Genomic DNA, 19,403 nt, shown 5'->3' with positions numbered 1-19,403 from the left:
TGTTTTGGTATATATGGATTTTCTGCAATACCATTAAGACAGTCACCTGCATTGAAAAAAAGCATAACTTCTAGCATGAGAATGAGCAACAAAGGAACATGCATCCTAGATGGGACTTGAAGCCACTGTCCCAGGTGATAGTAAACTTATCTGGAAACTAATCCACAATGTCATTAGGATAAATGTCTGCTTTTAGATACTGGGCCATAATTTTGCAAGCTGAACAGTACCGGATTGTTAAGCAGATAAAAGTTTCTGGTGGAGCCATTTGTGCAGTATGAAGCAAGAATAAAAGGAACATCTCCAAAATTATTTTAATGAAATAAAGTCCCAAATGGGACTTGAACCCACAATCCCTGTCTTAGGAGGGCAGTGCCTTATCTATTAGGCCACTGGGGCTTAGTAACATCTTTCTATGAAACTGATTTTTTTCATTAGTATAATCATTAATTGTTGCGATATAGGAAAGCCGTTTATTTGTGTTATTTGCTTTACAAATCCCAGCATGAAATGTGATTGTACTATCCAGCCCTAATAGTGTGGACCCTCATGGTACATTGCAGCAAAACAGATTGATGCAACTCTTTTACCAATAAAGAGGTAGTCTTTTGCATTCCATTTTGTTGACTAACTAAAGTAATCTTTACAGTGCATATGAACCAAACCAGCTGTGTGTACTGATACCTTAAAAACAGTCATGTTTGTGTTTTTTTTTCTGCCTTCATATCAGGATGTTCAGGTAGCAGATCATAATCATTTACTGATGGCATTAGAAAAAAAATTACATTTGCTCCAGGTTAGGCTTGAACTCTCAACCTCAGCATTGCTCAACAGATACTGTCTTATAAGTAATGCGCACACACCGTCTGCGCCACAGGAGCACATGGTCAAAGTACATTAATTTTAGTTGAGTGATTTTAGCATCGAGTTGACTAAGTAAATTAACTTGGTTTATTAATTTTAAATTAGTTACTTTTTAAATCAACTAAACTACTGCACCCAATACTAAAGTACCTAATAAAAGTAATATTCTAATCATAAGGTAATCAATTATATTGTGCATTTGTGTTATTGCCCAGTTTTATGTATCCATAGGTGTATATTGCAATGAATTCATGCCATTGTTGTATAGTTCAATATTATCAAAATTGTAAAATAATTCCTGTTTATTTATCTTAAATAATATTTGCTATAGATATTTGTAACTTTAATGTTGCATTGGGAAAATATACACTATAATACCAAAAAGTGCAGAATCTTTAATTAAAAATAAGTTAAATCTCACTTGTGCTCTATATTTAAAGGTAAACATTGTTTTTTTGGTCTGTAGCACCTAAATTGTCAGTAAAGTCAGTGTCCAAAGAAATATAAAAGGCAGAAAATTACCCTTTTGATAACATGGATGAAAGGACTTCAAGAAACCCATCAGCAATTGCAATAGAAATTGTTATTTTGTAGCCACTCTGATATTAAATTGCAATTAAAACTTAATAGGTATGTTTTGGTATGTATGGATTTTCTGCAATACCATTAAGACAGTCACCTGCATTGAAAAAAAGCATAACTTCTAGGATGAGAATGAGCAACAAAGGAACATGCATCCTAGATGGGACTTTAAGCCACTGTCCCAGGTGATAGTAAATTTTTCAGGAAACTAATCCACAATGTCATTAGGATGAATGTCTGCTTTTAGATACTGGGCCATAATTTTGCAAGCTGAACAGTACCGGATTGTTAAGCAGATAAAAGTTTCTGGTGGAGCCATTTGTGCAGTATGAAGCAAGAATAAAAGGAACATCTCCAAAATCATTTTAATGAAATAAATCCTATCACCCAAGATGGGACTTGAACCCACAATCCCTGTCTTAGGAGGCCAGTGCCTTATCTATTAGGCCACTGGGGGTTAGTAAAATCTTTGTATGAAACTGATTTTTTCATTAGTATAATCATCAATTGTTGCGATATAGGAAAGCCGTTTATTTGTGTTATTTGCTTTACAAATCCCAGCATGAAATGTGATTGTACTATCCAGCCCTAATAGTGTGGACCCTCATGTTACATTGCAGCAAAACAGATTGATGCAACTCTTTTACCAATAAAGAGGTAGTCTTTTGCATTCCATTTTGTTGACTAACTAAAGTAATGTTTACAGTGCATATGAACCAAAGCAGCTGTGTGTACTGGTACCTTAAAAACAGTCATGTTTGTGTTTTTTTTCTGCCTTCATATCAGGATGTTCAGGTAGCAGATGATAATCATTTACTGATGACATTAGAAAAAAAATTACATTTGCTCCAGGTGAGGCTTGAACTCACAACCTCAGCATGGCTCAACAGATACTGTTTTATAAGTACCGCGCACACACCGACTGCGCCACAGGAGCACATGGTCAAATTGCATTATTTTTAGTTGAGCGATTTTAGCATCGAGTTGACTAAGTAAATTAACTTGGTTTATTAATTTTAAATTAGTTACTTTTTAAATCAACTAAACTACTGCACCCAATACTAAAGTACCTAATAAAAGTAATATTCTAATCATAAGGTAATCAATTATATTGTGCATTTGTATTATTGCCCAGTTTTATGTATCCATAGGTGTATATTGCAATGAATTCATGCCATTGTTGTATAGTTCAATATTATCAAAATTGTAAAATAATTCCTGTTTATTTATCTTAAATAATATTTGCTATAGATATTTGTAACTTTAATGTTGCATAGGGAAAATATACACTATAATACCAAAAAGTGCAGAATCTTTAATTAAAAATAAGTTAAATCTCACTTGTGCTCTATATTTAAAGGTAAACATTGTTTTTTTGGTCTGTAGCACCTAAATTGTCAGTAAAGTCAGTGTCCAAAGAAATATAAAAGGCAGAAAATTACCCTTTTGATAACATGGATGAAAGGACTTCAAGAAACCCATCAGCAATTGCAATAGAAATTGTTATTTTGTAGCCACTCTGATATTAAATTGCAATTAAAACTTAATAGGTATGTTTTGGTATATATGGATATTCTGCAATACCATTAAGACAGTCACCTGCATTGAAAAAAAGCATAACTTCTAGGATGAGAATGAGCAACAAAGGAACATGCATCCTAGATGGGACTTGAAGCCACTGTCCCAGGTGATAGTAAACTCTTCAGGAAACTAATCCACAATGTCATTAGGATGAATGTCTGCTTTTAGATACTGGGCCATAATTTTGCAAGCTGAACAGTACCGGATTGTTAAGCAGATAAAAGTTTCTGGTGGAGCCATTTGTGCAGTATGAAGCAAGAATAAAAGGAACATCTCCAAAATTATTTTAATGAAATAAAGTCCCAAATGGGACTTGAACCCACAATCCCTATCTTAGGAGGCCAGTGCCTTATCTATTAGGCCACTGGGGCTTAGTAACATCTTTCTATAAAACTGATTTTTTTCATTAGTATAATCATTAATTGTTGCGATATAGGAAAGCCGTTTATTTGTGTTATTTGCTTTACAAATCCCAGCATGAAATGTGATTGTACTAACGAGACCAAATAGTGTGGACCCTCATGTTACATTGCAGCAAAACAGATTGATGCAACTCTTTTACCAATAAATAGGTAGTCTTTTGCATTCCATTTTGTTGACTAACTAATGTAATGTTTACAGTGCATATGAACCAATGCAGCTGTGTGTACTGGTACCTTAAAAACAGTCATGTTTGTGTTTTTTTTCTGCCTTCATATCAGGATGTTCAGGAAGCAGATGAAAATCAATAACTGATGACATTAGAAAAAAAATTACTTTTGCTCCAGGTGAGGCTTGAACTCACAACCTCAGCATTGCTCAACTGATACTGCTTTATAAGTACTGCGCGCTGACCGATTGCGCCACATTAGCGCATGGTCAAAGCGCATTATTTTTAGTTGAGTGATTTTAGCATCGAGTTGACTAAGTAAATTAATATGGTTTATTAATTTTAAATTAGTTACTTTTTAAATCCTCTAAACTACTGCACCCAATACTAAAGTACCTAATAAAAGTAATATTCTAATCATAAGGTAATCAATTATATTGTGCATTTGTGTTATTGCCCAGTTTTATGTATCCATAGGTGTATATTGCAATGAATTCATGCCATTGTTGTACAGTTCAATATTATCAAAATTGTAAAATAATTCCTGTTTATTTATCTTAAATAATATTTGCTATAGATATTTGTAACTTTAATGTTGCATAGGGAAAATATACACTATAATACCAAAAAGTGCAGAATCTTTAATTAAAAATAAGTTAAATCTCACTTGTGCTCTATATTTAAAGGTAAACATTGTTTTTTTGGTCTGTAGCACCTAAATTGTCAGTAAAGTCAGTGTCCAAAGAAATATAAAAGGCAGAAAATTACCCTTTTGATAACATGGATGAAAGGACTTCAAGAAACCCATCAGCAATTGCAATAGAAATTGTTATTTTGTAGCCACTCTGATATTAAATTGCAATTAAAACTTAATAGGTATGTTTTGGTATATATGGATTTTCTGCAATACCATTAAGACAGTCACCTGCATTGAAAAAAAGCATAACTTCTAGCATGAGAATGAGCAACAAAGGAACATGCATCCTAGATGGGACTTGAAGCCACTGTCCCAGGTGATAGTAAACTTATCTGGAAACTAATCCACAATGTCATTAGGATAAATGTCTGCTTTTAGATACTGGGCCATAATTTTGCAAGCTGAACAGTACCGGATTGTTAAGCAGATAAAAGTTTCTGGTGGAGCCATTTGTGCAGTATGAAGCAAGAATAAAAGGAACATCTCCAAAATTATTTTAATGAAATAAAGTCCCAAATGGGACTTGAACCCACAATCCCTTTCTTAGGAGGCCAGTGCCTTATCTATTAGGCCACTGGGGCTTAGTAACATCTTTCTATGAAACTGATTTTTTTCATTAGTATAATCATTAATTGTTGCGATATAGGAAAGCCGTTTATTTGTGTTATTTGCTTTACAAATCCCAGCATGAAATGTGATTGTACTATCCAGCCCTAATAGTGTGGACCCTCATGGTACATTGCAGCAAAACAGATTGATGCAACTCTTTTACCAATAAAGAGGTAGTCTTTTGCATTCCATTTTGTTGACTAACTAAAGTAATCTTTACAGTGCATATGAACCAAACCAGCTGTGTGTACTGATACCTTAAAAACAGTCATGTTTGTGTTTTTTTTTCTGCCTTCATATCAGGATGTTCAGGTAGCAGATCATAATCATTTACTGATGGCATTAGAAAAAAAATTACATTTGCTCCAGGTTAGGCTTGAACTCTCAACCTCAGCATTGCTCAACAGATACTGTCTTATAAGTAATGCGCACACACCGTCTGCACCACAGGAGCACATGGTCAAAGTGCATTAATTTTAGTTGAGTGATTTTAGCATCGAGTTGACTAAGTAAATTAACTTGGTTTATTAATTTTAAATTAGTTACTTTTTAAATCAACTAAACTACTGCACCCAATACTAAAGTACCTAATAAAAGTAATATTCTAATCATAAGGTAATCAATTATATTGTGCATTTGTGTTATTGCCCAGTTTTATGTATCCATAGGTGTATATTGCAATGAATTCATGCCATTGTTGTATAGTTCAATATTATCAAAATTGTAAAATAATTCCTGTTTATTTATCTTAAATAATATTTGCTATAGATATTTGTAACTTTAATGTTGCATTGGGAAAATATACACTATAATACCAAAAAGTGCAGAATCTTTAATTAAAAATAAGTTAAATCTCACTTGTGCTCTATATTTAAAGGTAAACATTGTTTTTTTGGTCTGTAGCACCTAAATTGTCAGTAAAGTCAGTGTCCAAAGAAATATAAAAGGCAGAAAATTACCCTTTTGATAACATGGATGAAAGGACTTCAAGAAACCCATCAGCAATTGCAATAGAAATTGTTATTTTGTAGCCACTCTGATATTAAATTGCAATTAAAACTTAATAGGTATGTTTTGGCATGTATGGATTTTCTGCAATACCATTAAGACAGTCACCTGCATTGAAAAAAAGCATAACTTCTAGGATGAGAATGAGCAACAAAGGAACATGCATCCTAGATGGGACTTTAAGCCACTGTCCCAGGTGATAGTAAATTTTTCAGGAAACTAATCCACAATGTCATTAGGATGAATGTCTGCTTTTAGATACTGGGCCATAATTTTGCAAGCTGAACAGTACCGGATTGTTAAGCAGATAAAAGTTTCTGGTGGAGCCATTTGTGCAGTATGAAGCAAGAATAAAAGGAACATCTCCAAAATAATTTTAATGAAATAAATCCTATCACCCAAGATGGGACTTGAACCCACAATCCCTGTCTTAGGAGGCCAGTGCCTTATCTATTAGGCCACTGGGGGTTAGTAAAATCTTTGTATGAAACTGATTTTTTCATTAGTATAATCATCAATTGTTGCGATATAGGAAAGCCGTTTATTTGTGTTATTTGCTTTACAAATCCCAGCATGAAATGTGATTGTACTATCCAGCCCTAATAGTGTGGACCCTCATGTTACATTGCAGCAAAACAGATTGATGCAACTCTTTTACCAATAAAGAGGTAGTCTTTTGCATTCCATTTTGTTGACTAACTAAAGTAATGTTTACAGTGCATATGAACCAAAGCAGCTGTGTGTACTGGTACCTTAAAAACAGTCATGTTTGTGTTTTTTTTCTGCCTTCATATCAGGATGTTCAGGTAGCAGATGATAATCATTTACTGATGACATTAGAAAAAAAATTACATTTGCTCCAGTTGAGGCTTGAACTCACAACCTCAGCATGGCTCAACAGATACTGTTTTATAAGTACCGCGCACACACCGACTGCGCCACAGGAGCACATGGTCAAATTGCATTATTTTTAGTTGAGCGATTTTAGCATCGAGTTGACTAAGTAAATTAACTTGGTTTATTAATTTTAAATTAGTTACTTTTTAAATCAACTAAACTACTGCACCCAATACTAAAGTACCTAATAAAAGTAATATTCTAATCATAAGGTAATCAATTATATTGTGCATTTGTATTATTGCCCAGTTTTATGTATCCATAGGTGTATATTGCAATGAATTCATGCCATTGTTGTATAGTTCAATATTATCAAAATTGTAAAATAATTCCTGTTTATTTATCTTAAATAATATTTGCTATAGATATTTGTAACTTTAATGTTGCATAGGGAAAATATACACTATAATACCAAAAAGTGCAGAATCTTTAATTAAAAATAAGTTAAATCTCACTTGTGCTCTATATTTAAAGGTAAACATTGTTTTTTTGGTCTGTAGCACCTAAATTGTCAGTAAAGTCAGTGTCCAAAGAAATATAAAAGGCAGAAAATTACCCTTTTGATAACATGGATGAAAGGACTTCAAGAAACCCATCAGCAATTGCAATAGAAATTGTTATTTTGTAGCCACTCTGATATTAAATTGCAATTAAAACTTAATAGGTATGTTTTGGTATATATGGATATTCTGCAATACCATTAAGACAGTCACCTGCATTGAAAAAAAGCATAACTTCTAGGATGAGAATGAGCAACAAAGGAACATGCATCCTAGATGGGACTTGAAGCCACTGTCCCAGGTGATAGTAAACTCTTCAGGAAACTAATCCACAATGTCATTAGGATGAATGTCTGCTTTTAGATACTGGGCCATAATTTTGCAAGCTGAACAGTACCGGATTGTTAAGCAGATAAAAGTTTCTGGTGGAGCCATTTGTGCAGTATGAAGCAAGAATAAAAGGAACATCTCCAAAATTATTTTAATGAAATAAAGTCCCAAATGGGACTTGAACCCACAATCCCTATCTTAGGAGGCCAGTGCCTTATCTATTAGGCCACTGGGGCTTAGTAACATCTTTCTATAAAACTGATTTTTTTCATTAGTATAATCATTAATTGTTGCGATATAGGAAAGCCGTTTATTTGTGTTATTTGCTTTACAAATCCCAGCATGAAATGTGATTGTACTAACGAGACCAAATAGTGTGGACCCTCATGTTACATTGCAGCAAAACAGATTGATGCAACTCTTTTACCAATAAATAGGTAGTCTTTTGCATTCCATTTTGTTGACTAACTAATGTAATGTTTACAGTGCATATGAACCAATGCAGCTGTGTGTACTGGTACCTTAAAAACAGTCATGTTTGTGTTTTTTTTCTGCCTTCATATCAGGATGTTCAGGAAGCAGATGAAAATCAATAACTGATGACATTAGAAAAAAAATTACTTTTGCTCCAGGTGAGGCTTGAACTCACAACCTCAGCATTGCTCAACTGATACTGCTTTATAAGTACTGCGCGCTGACCGATTGCGCCACATTAGCGCATGGTCAAAGCGCATTATTTTTAGTTGAGTGATTTTAGCATCGAGTTGACTAAGTAAATTAATATGGTTTATTAATTTTAAATTAGTTACTTTTTAAATCCTCCAAACTACTGCACCCAATACTAAAGTACCTAATAAAAGTAATATTCTAATCATAAGGTAATCAATTATATTGTGCATTTGTGTTATTGCCCAGTTTTATGTATCCATAGGTGTATATTGCAATGAATTCATGCCATTGTTGTACAGTTCAATATTATCAAAATTGTAAAATAATTCCTGTTTATTTATCTTAAATAATATTTGGTATAGATATATATAACTGTAATGTTGCATAGGGAAAATATACACTATAATACCAAAAAGTGCAGTATCTTTAAATAAAAATAAGTTAAATCTCACTTGTGCTATATATTTAAAGGTAAACATTATTTTTTTGGTCTGTAGCACCTAAATTGTCAGTAAAGTCAGTGTCCAAAGAAATATAAAAGGCAGAAAATTACCCTTTTGATGACAAGGATGAAAGTACTTCAATAAACCCATCAGCAATTGCCATAGACATTGTTATTTTGTAGCCACTCTGATATTAAATTGCAATTAAAACTTAATAGGTATGTTTTGGTACATATGGATTTCATGCAATACCATTAAGACAGTCACCTGCATTGAAAAAAGCATAACTTCTAGAATGAGAATGAGCAACAAAGGAACATAGATCCTAGATGGGACTTGAAGCCACTATGATAGAAAACTTATCCGGAAACTAATCCACAATGTCATTAGGATAAATTTCTGCTTTTAGATACTGAGCCATAATTGCGCAAGCTGAACAGTACCGGATAGTTAAGCAGATAAAAGTTTCTGGTGGAGCCATTTGTGCAGTGTCAAGCAAGAATAAAGGGAACATCTCCATTAATTGTATGGATGAAATAAAGCCTATCACCCCAGGTGAGACTTGAAACCACAATCCCTAGCTTATCCATTAGGCCACTGGGGTTTAGTAACAGTTTTGTGTGAAACTGATTTTTTCATTAGTATAATCATTAATTGTTGCGATATAGAAAAGCCATTTATTTGTGTTCTTTGCTTTACAAATCCCAGCATGAAATGTGATTGTACTATCCAGCCCTAATAGTGTGGACCCTCATGTTACATTGCAGCAAAACAGACTGATGCAACTCTTTTACCAATAAAGAGGTAGTCTTTTGCATTCCATTTTGTTGACTAACTAAAGTAATGTTTACAGTGCATATGAACCAAAGCAGATGTGTGTACTGGTACCTTAAAAACAGTCATGTGTGTGTTTTTTTTCTGCCTTCATATCAGGATGTTCCGGTAGCAGATGATAATCATTAACTGATGACATTAGAAAAAAAATTACATTTGCTCCAGGTATTGCTCAACAGATACTGCCTTATAAGTACTGCACACTGACCGATTGTGCCACAGGAGCGCATGGTCAAATTGCATTATTTTTAGTTGAGTGATTTTAGCATCGAGTTGACTAAGTAAATTAACTTGGTTTATTAATTTTAAATTAGTTACTTTTTAAATCCTCTAAACTACTGCACCCAATACTAAAGTACCTAATAAAAGTAATATTCTAATCATAAGGTAATCAATTATATTGTGCATTTGTGTTATTGCCCAGTTTTATGTATCCATAGGTGTATATTGCAATGAATTAATGCCATTGTTGTACAGTTCAATATTATCAAAATTGTAAAATAATTCTTGATTATTTATCTTAAATAATATTTGGTATACATATATGTAACTTTAATGTTGCATAGGGAAAATATACACTATAATACCAAAAAGTGCAGTATCTTTAATAGAAAATAAGTTAAATCTCACTTGTGCTCTATATTTAAAGGTAAACATTGTTTTTTTGGTCTGTAGCACCTAAATTGTCAGTAAAGTCAGTGTCCAAAGAAATATAAAAAGCAGAAAATTACCCTTTTGATGACAAGGATGAAAGGACTTCAAGAAACCCATCAGCAATTGCCATAGACATTGTTATTTTGTAGCCACTCTGATATTAAATTGCAATTAAAACTTAATAGGTATGTTTTGGTACATATGGATTTCATGTAATACCATTAAGACAGTCACTTGCATTGAAAAAAGCATAACTTCTAGAATGAGAATGAGCAACAAAGAAACATGCATCCTAGATGGGACTTGAAGCCACTGTCCCAGGTGATAGTAAACTTATCCGGAAACTAATCCACAATGTCATTAGGATAAATGTCTGCTTTTAGATACTGGGCCATAATTTTGCAAGCTGAACAGTACCGGATTGTTAAGCAGATAAAAGTTTCTGGTGGAGCCATTTGTGCAGTATGAAGCAAGAATAAAAGGAACATCTCCATTAATTATATTGATGAAATACAGCCTACCACCTGAGAAGGGACATGAACCCACAATCCCTGGCTTAGGAGGCCAGTGCCTTATCCATTAGGCCAGTGGGGCTTAGTAACATCTTTGTGTGAAACTAATTTTTTCATTAGTTTAATCATTAATTGTTGCTATATAGGAAAGCCGTTTATTTGTGTTCTTTGCTTTACAAATCCCAGCATGAAATGTGATTGTACTAAGTAGACCTAATAGTGTGGACCCTCATGTTACATTGCAGCAAAACAGATTGATGCAACTGTTTTACCAATAAAGAGTTAATCTTTTGCATTCCATTTTGTTGACTAACTAAAGTAATGTTTACAGTGCATATGAACCAAAGCAGATGTGTGTAATGGTACCTTAAAAAAAGTCATGTTTGTGTTTTTTTTCTGCCTTCATATCAGGATGTTCAGGAAGCAGTTGATAATCTTTAACTGATGACATTAGAAAAAAGAATACATTTGCTCCAGGTGAGGCTTGAACTCACAACCTCGGCATTGCTCAACAGATCTCAACAGATACTGTCTTATAAGTACAGTGCACTGACCAATTGCGCCACAGGAGTGCATGGTCAAAGCGAATTATTTTTAGTTGAGTGATTTTAGCATCGAGTTGACTAAGTAAATTAACTTGGTTTATTAATTTTAAATTAGTTACTTTTTAAATCCTCTAAACTACTGCACCCAATACTAAAGTACCTAATAAAAGTAATATTCTAATCATAAGGTAATCAATTATATTGTGCATTTGTGTTATTGCCCAGTTTTATGTATCCATAGATGTATATTGCAATGAATTCATGCCATTGTTGTACAGTTCAATATTATCAAAATTGTAAAATAATTCCTGTTTATTTATCTTAAATAATATTTGGTATACATATATGTAACTTTACTGTTGCATAGGGAAAATATACACTACAATACCAAAAAGTGCAGTATCCTTAATATAAAATAAGTTAAATCTCACTTGTGCTCTATATTTAAAGGTAAACATTGTTTTTTTGGTCTGTAGCACCTAAATTGTCAGTAAAGTCAGTGTCCAAAGAAATATAAAAAGCAGAAAATTACCCTTTTGATGACAAGGATGAAAGGACTTCAAGAAACCCATCAGCAATTGCCATAGACATTGTTATTTTGTAGCCACTCTGATATTAAATTGCAATTAAAACTTAATAGGTATGTTTTGGTACATATGGATTTCATGTAATACCATTAAGACAGTCACTTGCATTGAAAAAAGCATAACTTCTAGAATGAGAATGAGCAACAAAGAAACATGCATCCTAGATGGGACTTGAAGCCACTGTCCCAGGTGATAGTAAACTTATCCGGAAACTAATCCACAATGTCATTAGGAAAAATGTCTGCTTTTAGATACTGGGCCATAATTTTGCAAGCTGAACAGTACCGGATTGTTAAGCAGATAAATGTTTCTGGTGGAGCCATTTGTGCAGTATGAAGCAAGAATAAAAGGAACATCTCCATTAATTATATTGATGAAATAAAGCCTACCACCCGAGATGGGACATGAACCCACAATCCCTGGCTTAGGAGGCCAGGGCCTTATCCATTAGGCCAGTGGGGCTTAGTAACATCTTTGTGTGAAACTAATTTTATCATTAGTTTAATCATTAATTGTTGCTATATAGGAAAGCCGTTTATTTGTGTTCTTTGCTTTACAAATCCCAGCATGAAATGTGATTGTACTAAGTAGACCTAATAGTGTGGATCCTCATGTTACATTGCAGCAAAACAGATTGATGCAACTGTTTTACCAATAAAGAGTTAATCTTTTGTATTCCATTTTGTTGACTAACTAAAGTAATGTTTACAGTGCATATGAACCAAAGCAGATGTGTGTACTGGTACCTTAAAAACAGTCATGTTTGTGTTTTTTTTCTGCCTTCATATCAGGATGTTCAGGAAGCAGATGATAATCTTTAACTGATGACATTAGAAAAAAGATTACATTTGCTCCAGGTGAGGCTTGAACTCACAACCTCGGCATTGCTCAACAGATACTGTCTTATAAGTACCGTGCGCTGACCGATTGCACCACAGGAGCGCATGGTCAAAGTACATTATTTTTAGTTGAGTGATTTTAGCATCGAGTTGACTAAGTAAATTAACTTGGTTTATTAATTTTAAATTAGGTACTTTTTAAATCCACTAAACTACTGCACCCAATACTAAAGTACCTAATAAAAGTAATATTCTAATCATAAGGTAATCAATTATATTGTGCATTTGTGTTATTGCCCAGTTTTATGTATATATAGGTGTATATTGCAATGAATTCATGCCATTGTTGTACAGTTCAATATTATCAAAATTGTAAAATAATTCCAGTTTTTTTTATCTTAAATAATATTTGGTATAGATATATGTAACTGTACTGTTGCATAGGGAAAATATACACTATAATACCAAAAAGTGCAGTATCTTTAAATAAAAATAAGTTAAATCTCACTTGTGCTATATATTTAAAGGTAAACATTGTTTTTTTGGTCTGTAGCACCTAAATTGTCAGTAAAGTCAGTGTCCAAAGAAATATAAAAGGCTGAAAATTACCCTTTTGATGACAAGGATGAAAGTACTTCAATAGACCCATCAGCAATTGCCATAGACATTGTTATTTTGTATCCACTCTGATATTAAATTGCAATTAAAACTTAATAGGTATGTTTTGGTATATATGGATTTCATGCAATACCATTAAGACAGTCACCTGCATTGAAAAAAGCATAACTTCTAGAATGAGAATGAGCAACAAAGGAACATAGATCCTAGACGGGACTTGAAACCACTATCCCAGGTGATAGTAAACTTATCCGGAAACTAATCCACAATGTCATTAGGATAAATTTGTGCTTTTAGATACTGAGCCATAATTGTGCAAGCTGAACAGTACCGGATAGTTAAGCAGATAAAAGTTTCTGGTGGAGCCATTTGTGCAGTATCAAGCAAGAATAAAGGGAACATCTCCAGTAATTGTATGGATGAAATAAAGTCTATCACCCAAGGTGAGACTTGAAACCACAATCCCTAGCTTAGGAGGCCAGTGCCTTATCCTTTAGGCCACCGGGGCTTAGTTACATCTTTGTGTGAAACTGATTTTTTCATTAGTATAATCATTAATTGTTGCGATATAGGAAAGCCGTTTATTTGTGTTCTTTGCTTTACAAATCCCAGTATGAAATGTGATTGTACTAACCAGACCTAATAGTGTGGACCCTCATGTTACATTGCAGCAAAAAAGATTGATGCAACTCTTTTACCAATAAAGAGGTAGTCTTTTGCATTCCATTTTGTTGACTAACTAAAGTAATGTTTACAGTGCATATGAACCAAAGCAGATGTGTGTACTGGTACCTTAAAAACAGTCATGTTTGTGTTTTTTTTCTGCCTTCATATCAGGATGTTCCGGTAGCAGATGATAATCATTAACTGATGACATTATAAAAAAGATTACATTTGCTCCAGGTGAGGCTTGAACTCACAACCTCAGCTTTGCTCAACAAATACTGTCTTATATGTACAGTGCACCGACCAATTGCGCCACAGGAGCGCATGGTCAAAGTGCATTATTTTTAGTTGAGTGATTTTAGCATCGAGTTGACTAAGTAAATTAACTTGGTTTATTAATTTTAAATTAGTTACTTTTTAAATCCACTAAACTACTGCACCCAATACTAAAGTACCTAATAAAAGTAATATTCTAATCATAAGGTAATCAATTATATTGTGCATTTGTGTTATTGCCAAGTTTTATGTATCCATAGGTGTATATTGCAATGAATTCATGCCATTGTTGTACAGTTCAATATTATCAAAATTGTAAAATAATTCCTGTTTATTTATCTTAAATAATATTTGGTATAGATATATGTAACTTTAATGTTGCATAGGGAAAATATACACTATATTACCAAAAAGTGCAGAATCTTTAAATAAAAATAAGTTAAATCTCACTTCTGCTCTATATTTAAAGGTAAACATTGTTTTTTTGTCTGTAGCACCTAAATTGTCAATAAAGTCAGTGTCCAAAGAAATATAAAAAGCAGAAAATTACCCTTTTGAAGACAAAGATGAAAGAACATCAAGAAACCCATCAGCAATTGCAATAGACATTGTTATTTTGTAGCCACTCTGATATTAAATTGCAATTAAAACTTAATAGGTATGTTTTGGTATATATGGATTTTCTGCAATACCATTAAGACAGTCACCTGCATTGAAAAAAAGCATAACTTCTAGCATGAGAATGAGCAACAAAGGAACATGCATCCTAGATGGGACTTTAAGCCACTGTCCCAGGTGATAGTAAACTTTTCAGGAAACTAATCCACAATGTCATTAGGATAAATGTCTGCTTTTAGATACTGGGCCATAATTTTGCAAGCTGAACAGTACCGGATTGTTAAGCAGATAAAAGTTTCTGGTGGAGCCATTTGTGCAGTATGAAGCAAGAATAAAAGGAACAACTCCAAAATCATTTTAATGAAATAAATCCTATCACCCAAGATGGGACTTGAACCCACAATCCCTGGCTTAGGAGGCCAGTGCCTTATCCATTAGGCCACTGGGGCTTAGTATTGTCTTTGTGTGAAACTGAGTTTTTCACTAGTATAATCATTAATTGTTGCGATATAGGAAAGCCATTTATTTGTGTTCTTTGCTTTACAAATCCCAGCATGAAATGTGATTGTACTAACCAGATCAAATAGTGTGGACCCTCATGTTACATTGCAGCAAAACAGATTGATGCAACTCTTTTACCAATAAATAGGTAGTCTTTTGCATTCCATTTTGTTGACTAACTAAAGTAATGTTTACAGTGCATATGAACCAAAGCAGCTGTGTGTACTGGTACCTTAAAAACAGTCATGTTTGTGTTTTTTTTCTGCCTTCATATCAGGATGTTCAGGTAGCAGATGATAATCAATAACTGATGACATTAGAAAAAAAATTACATTTGCTCCAGGTGAGGCTTGAACTCACAACCTCGGCATTGCTCAACAGACACTGCCTTATAAGTACCGCGCGCTGACCGATAGCGCCACAGGAGCGCATGGTCAAATTGCATTATTTTTAGTTGAGCGATTTTAGCATCGAGTTGACTAAGTAAATTAACTTGGTTTATTAATTTTAAATTAGTTACTTTTTAAATCAACTAAACTACTGCACCCAATACTAAAGTACCTAATAAAAGTAATATTATAATCATAAGGTAATCAATTATATTGTGCATTTGTATTATTGCCCAGTTTTATGTATCCATAGGTGTATATTGCAATGAATTCATGCCATTGTTGTATAGTTCAATATTATCAAAATTGTAAAATAATTCCTGTTTATTTATCTTAAATAATATTTGCTATAGATATTTGTAACTTTAATGTTGCATAGGGAAAATATACACTATAATACCAAAAAGTGCAGAATCTTTAATTAAAAATAAGTTAAATCTCACTTGTGCTCTATATTTAAAGGTAAACATTGTTTTTTTGGTCTGTAGCACCTAAATTGTCAGTAAAGTCAGTGTCCAAAGAAATATAAAAGGCAGAAAATTACCCTTTTGATAACATGGATGAAAGGACTTCAAGAAACCCATCAGCAATTGCAATAGAAATTGTTATTTTGTAGCCACTCTGATATTTAATTGCAATTAAAACTTAATAGGTATGTTTTGGTATATATGGATTTTCTGCAATACCATTAAGACAGTCACCTGCATTGAAAAAAAGCATAACTTCTAGGATGAGAATGAGCAACAAAGGAACATGCATCCTAGATGGGACTTGAAGCCACTGTCCCAGGTGATAGTAAACTCTTCAGGAAACTAATCCACAATGTCATTAGGATGAATGTCTGCTTTTAGATACTGGGCCATAATTTTGCAAGCTGAACAGTACCGGATTGTTAAGCAGATAAAAGTTTCTGGTGGAGCCATTTGTGCAGTATGAAGCAAGAATAAAAGGAACGTCTCCAAAATTATTTTAATGAAATAAAGTCCCAAATGGGACTTGAACCCACAATCCCTGTCTTAGGAGGCCAGTGCCTTATCTATTAGGCCACTGGGGCTTAGTATCGTCTTTGTGTGAAACTGAGTTTTTCATTAGTATAATCATTAATTGTTGCGATATAGGAAAGCCATTTATTTGTGTTCTTTGCTTTACAAATCCCAGCATGAAATGTGATTGTACTAACCAGACCTAATAGTGTGGACCCTCATGTTACATTGCAGCAAAAAAGATTGATGCAACTCTTTTACCAATAAAGAGGTAGTCTTTTGCATTCCATTTTGTTGACTAACTAAAGTAATGTTTACAGTGCATATGAACCAAAGCAGATGTGTGTACTGGTACCTTAAAAACAGTCATGTTTGTGTTTTTTTTCTGCCTTCATATCAGGATGTTCCGGTAGCAGATGATAATCATTAACTGATGACATTATAAAAAAGATTACATTTGCTACAGGTGAGGCTTGAACTCACAACCTCAGCTTTGCTCAACAAATACTGTCTTATATGTACAGTGCACCGACCAATTGCGCCACAGGAGCGCATGGTCAAAGTGCATTATTTTTAGTTGAGTGATTTTAGCATCGAGTTGACTAAGTAAATTAACTTGGTTTATTAATTTTAAATTAGTTACTTTTTAAATCCACTAAACTACTGCACCCAATACTAAAGTACCTAATAAAAGTAATATTCTAATCATAAGGTAATCAATTATATTGTGCATTTGTGTTATTGCCAAGTTTTATGTATCCATAGGTGTATATTGCAATGAATTCATGCCATTGTTGTACAGTTCAATATTATCAAAATTGTAAAATAATTCCTGTTTATTTATCTTAAATAATATTTGGTATAGATATATGTAACTTTAATGTTGCATAGGGAAAATATACACTATATTACCAAAAAGTGCAGAATTTTTAAATAAAAATAAGTTAAATCTCACTTCTGCTCTATATTTAAAGGTAAACATTGTTTTTTTGTCTGTAGCACCTAAATTGTCAATAAAGTCAGTGTCCAAAGAAATATAAAAAGCAGAAAATTACCCTTTTGAAGACAAAGATGAAAGAACATCAAGAAACCCATCAGCAATTGCAATAGACATTGTTATTTTGTAGCCACTCTGATATTAAATTGCAATTAAAACTTAATAGGTATGTTTTGGTATATATGGATTTTCTGCAATACCATTAAGACAGTCACCTGCATTGAAAAAAAGCATAACTTCTAGCATGAGAATGAGCAACAAAGGAACATGCATCCTAGATGGGACTTTAAGCCACTGTCCCAGGTGATAGTAAACTTTTCAGGAAACTAATCCACAATGTCATTAGGATAAATGTCTGCTTTTAGATACTGGGCCATAATTTTGCAAGCTGAACAGTACCGGATTGTTAAGCAGATAAAAGTTTCTGGTGGAGCCATTTGTGCAGTATGAAGCAAGAATAAAAGGAACATCTCCAAAATCATTTTAATGAAATAAATCCTATCACCCAAGATGGGACTTGAACCCACAATCCCTGGCTTAGGAGGCCAGTGCCTTATCCATTAGGCCACTGGGGCTTAGTATTGTCTTTGTGTGAAACTGAGTTTTTCATTAGTATAATCATTAATTGTTGCGATATAGGAAAGCCATTTATTTGTGTTCTTTGCTTTACAAATCCCAGCATGAAATGTGATTGTACTAACCAGATCAAATAGTGTGGACCCTCATGTTACATTGCAGCAAAACAGATTGATGCAACTCTTTTACCAATAAATAGGTAGTCTTTTGCATTCCATTTTGTTGACTAACTAAAGTAATGTTTACAGTGCATATGAACCAAAGCAGCTGTGTGTACTGGTACCTTAAAAACAGTCATGTTTGTGTTTTTTTTCTGCCTTCATATCAGGATGTTCAGGTAGCAGATGATAATCAATAACTGATGACATTAGAAAAAAAATTACATTTGCTCCAGGTGAGGCTTGAACTCACAACCTCGGCATTGCTCAACAGACACTGCCTTATAAGTACCGCGCGCTGACCGATAGCGCCACAGGAGCGCATGGTCAAATTGCATTATTTTTAGTTGAGCGATTTTAGCATCGAGTTGACTAAGTAAATTAACTTGGTTTATTAATTTTAAATTAGTTACTTTTTAAATCAACTAAACTACTGCACCCAATACTAAAGTACCTAATAAAAGTAATATTATAATCATAAGGTAATCAATTATATTGTGCATTTGTATTATTGCCCAGTTTTATGTATCCATAGGTGTATATTGCAATGAATTCATGCCATTGTTGTATAGTTCAATATTATCAAAATTGTAAAATAATTCCTGTTTATTTATCTTAAATAATATTTGCTATAGATATTTGTAACTTTAATGTTGCATAGGGAAAATATACACTATAATACCAAAAAGTGCAGAATCTTTAATTAAAAATAAGTTAAATCTCACTTGTGCTCTATATTTAAAGGTAAACATTGTTTTTTTGGTCTGTAGCACCTAAATTGTCAGTAAAGTCAGTGTCCAAAGAAATATAAAAGGCAGAAAATTACCCTTTTGATAACATGGATGGAAGGACTTCAAGAAACCCATCAGCAATTGCAATAG

The 19,403-nt window shown here is 33.4% G+C and overlaps 6 non-coding genes across 6 annotated transcripts; all 6 read right to left on the bottom strand.

Moving 5' to 3' along the window:
• Window positions 1–2,290: 2,290 nt before the first annotated feature.
• Window positions 2,291–2,383, bottom strand: TRNAI-UAU (transfer RNA isoleucine (anticodon UAU)). The gene is given in 2 exon segments: window positions 2,291–2,326; window positions 2,346–2,383. It is a non-coding gene; the product is annotated as a tRNA-Ile (tRNA).
• A 10,367-nt stretch (window positions 2,384–12,750) lies between these two features.
• On the bottom strand, window positions 12,751–12,843 carry TRNAI-UAU (transfer RNA isoleucine (anticodon UAU)). Its single transcript is given in 2 exon segments — window positions 12,751–12,786; window positions 12,806–12,843. It is a non-coding gene; the product is annotated as a tRNA-Ile (tRNA).
• A 2,451-nt stretch (window positions 12,844–15,294) lies between these two features.
• Window positions 15,295–15,367, bottom strand: TRNAR-CCU (transfer RNA arginine (anticodon CCU)). The gene has a single exon. It is a non-coding gene; the product is annotated as a tRNA-Arg (tRNA).
• Window positions 15,368–15,754: 387 nt separating this feature from the next.
• Window positions 15,755–15,847, bottom strand: TRNAI-UAU (transfer RNA isoleucine (anticodon UAU)). The gene is given in 2 exon segments: window positions 15,755–15,790; window positions 15,810–15,847. It is a non-coding gene; the product is annotated as a tRNA-Ile (tRNA).
• A 2,443-nt stretch (window positions 15,848–18,290) lies between these two features.
• TRNAR-CCU (transfer RNA arginine (anticodon CCU)) lies at window positions 18,291–18,363 on the bottom strand. Its single transcript has one exon. It is a non-coding gene; the product is annotated as a tRNA-Arg (tRNA).
• Window positions 18,364–18,750: 387 nt separating this feature from the next.
• On the bottom strand, window positions 18,751–18,843 carry TRNAI-UAU (transfer RNA isoleucine (anticodon UAU)). The gene is given in 2 exon segments: window positions 18,751–18,786; window positions 18,806–18,843. It is a non-coding gene; the product is annotated as a tRNA-Ile (tRNA).
• Window positions 18,844–19,403: the final 560 nt, after the last annotated feature.

This window comes from Taudactylus pleione, unplaced genomic scaffold (genome assembly GCF_031769625.1).
Source record: "Taudactylus pleione unplaced genomic scaffold, aTauple2 ptg000473l, whole genome shotgun sequence".
NCBI lineage: Eukaryota > Metazoa > Chordata > Amphibia > Anura > Myobatrachidae > Taudactylus > Taudactylus pleione.
The sequence above is the reverse complement of the archived record's forward strand: the minus strand, read 5'-3'. Positions and strand labels throughout refer to the sequence as shown.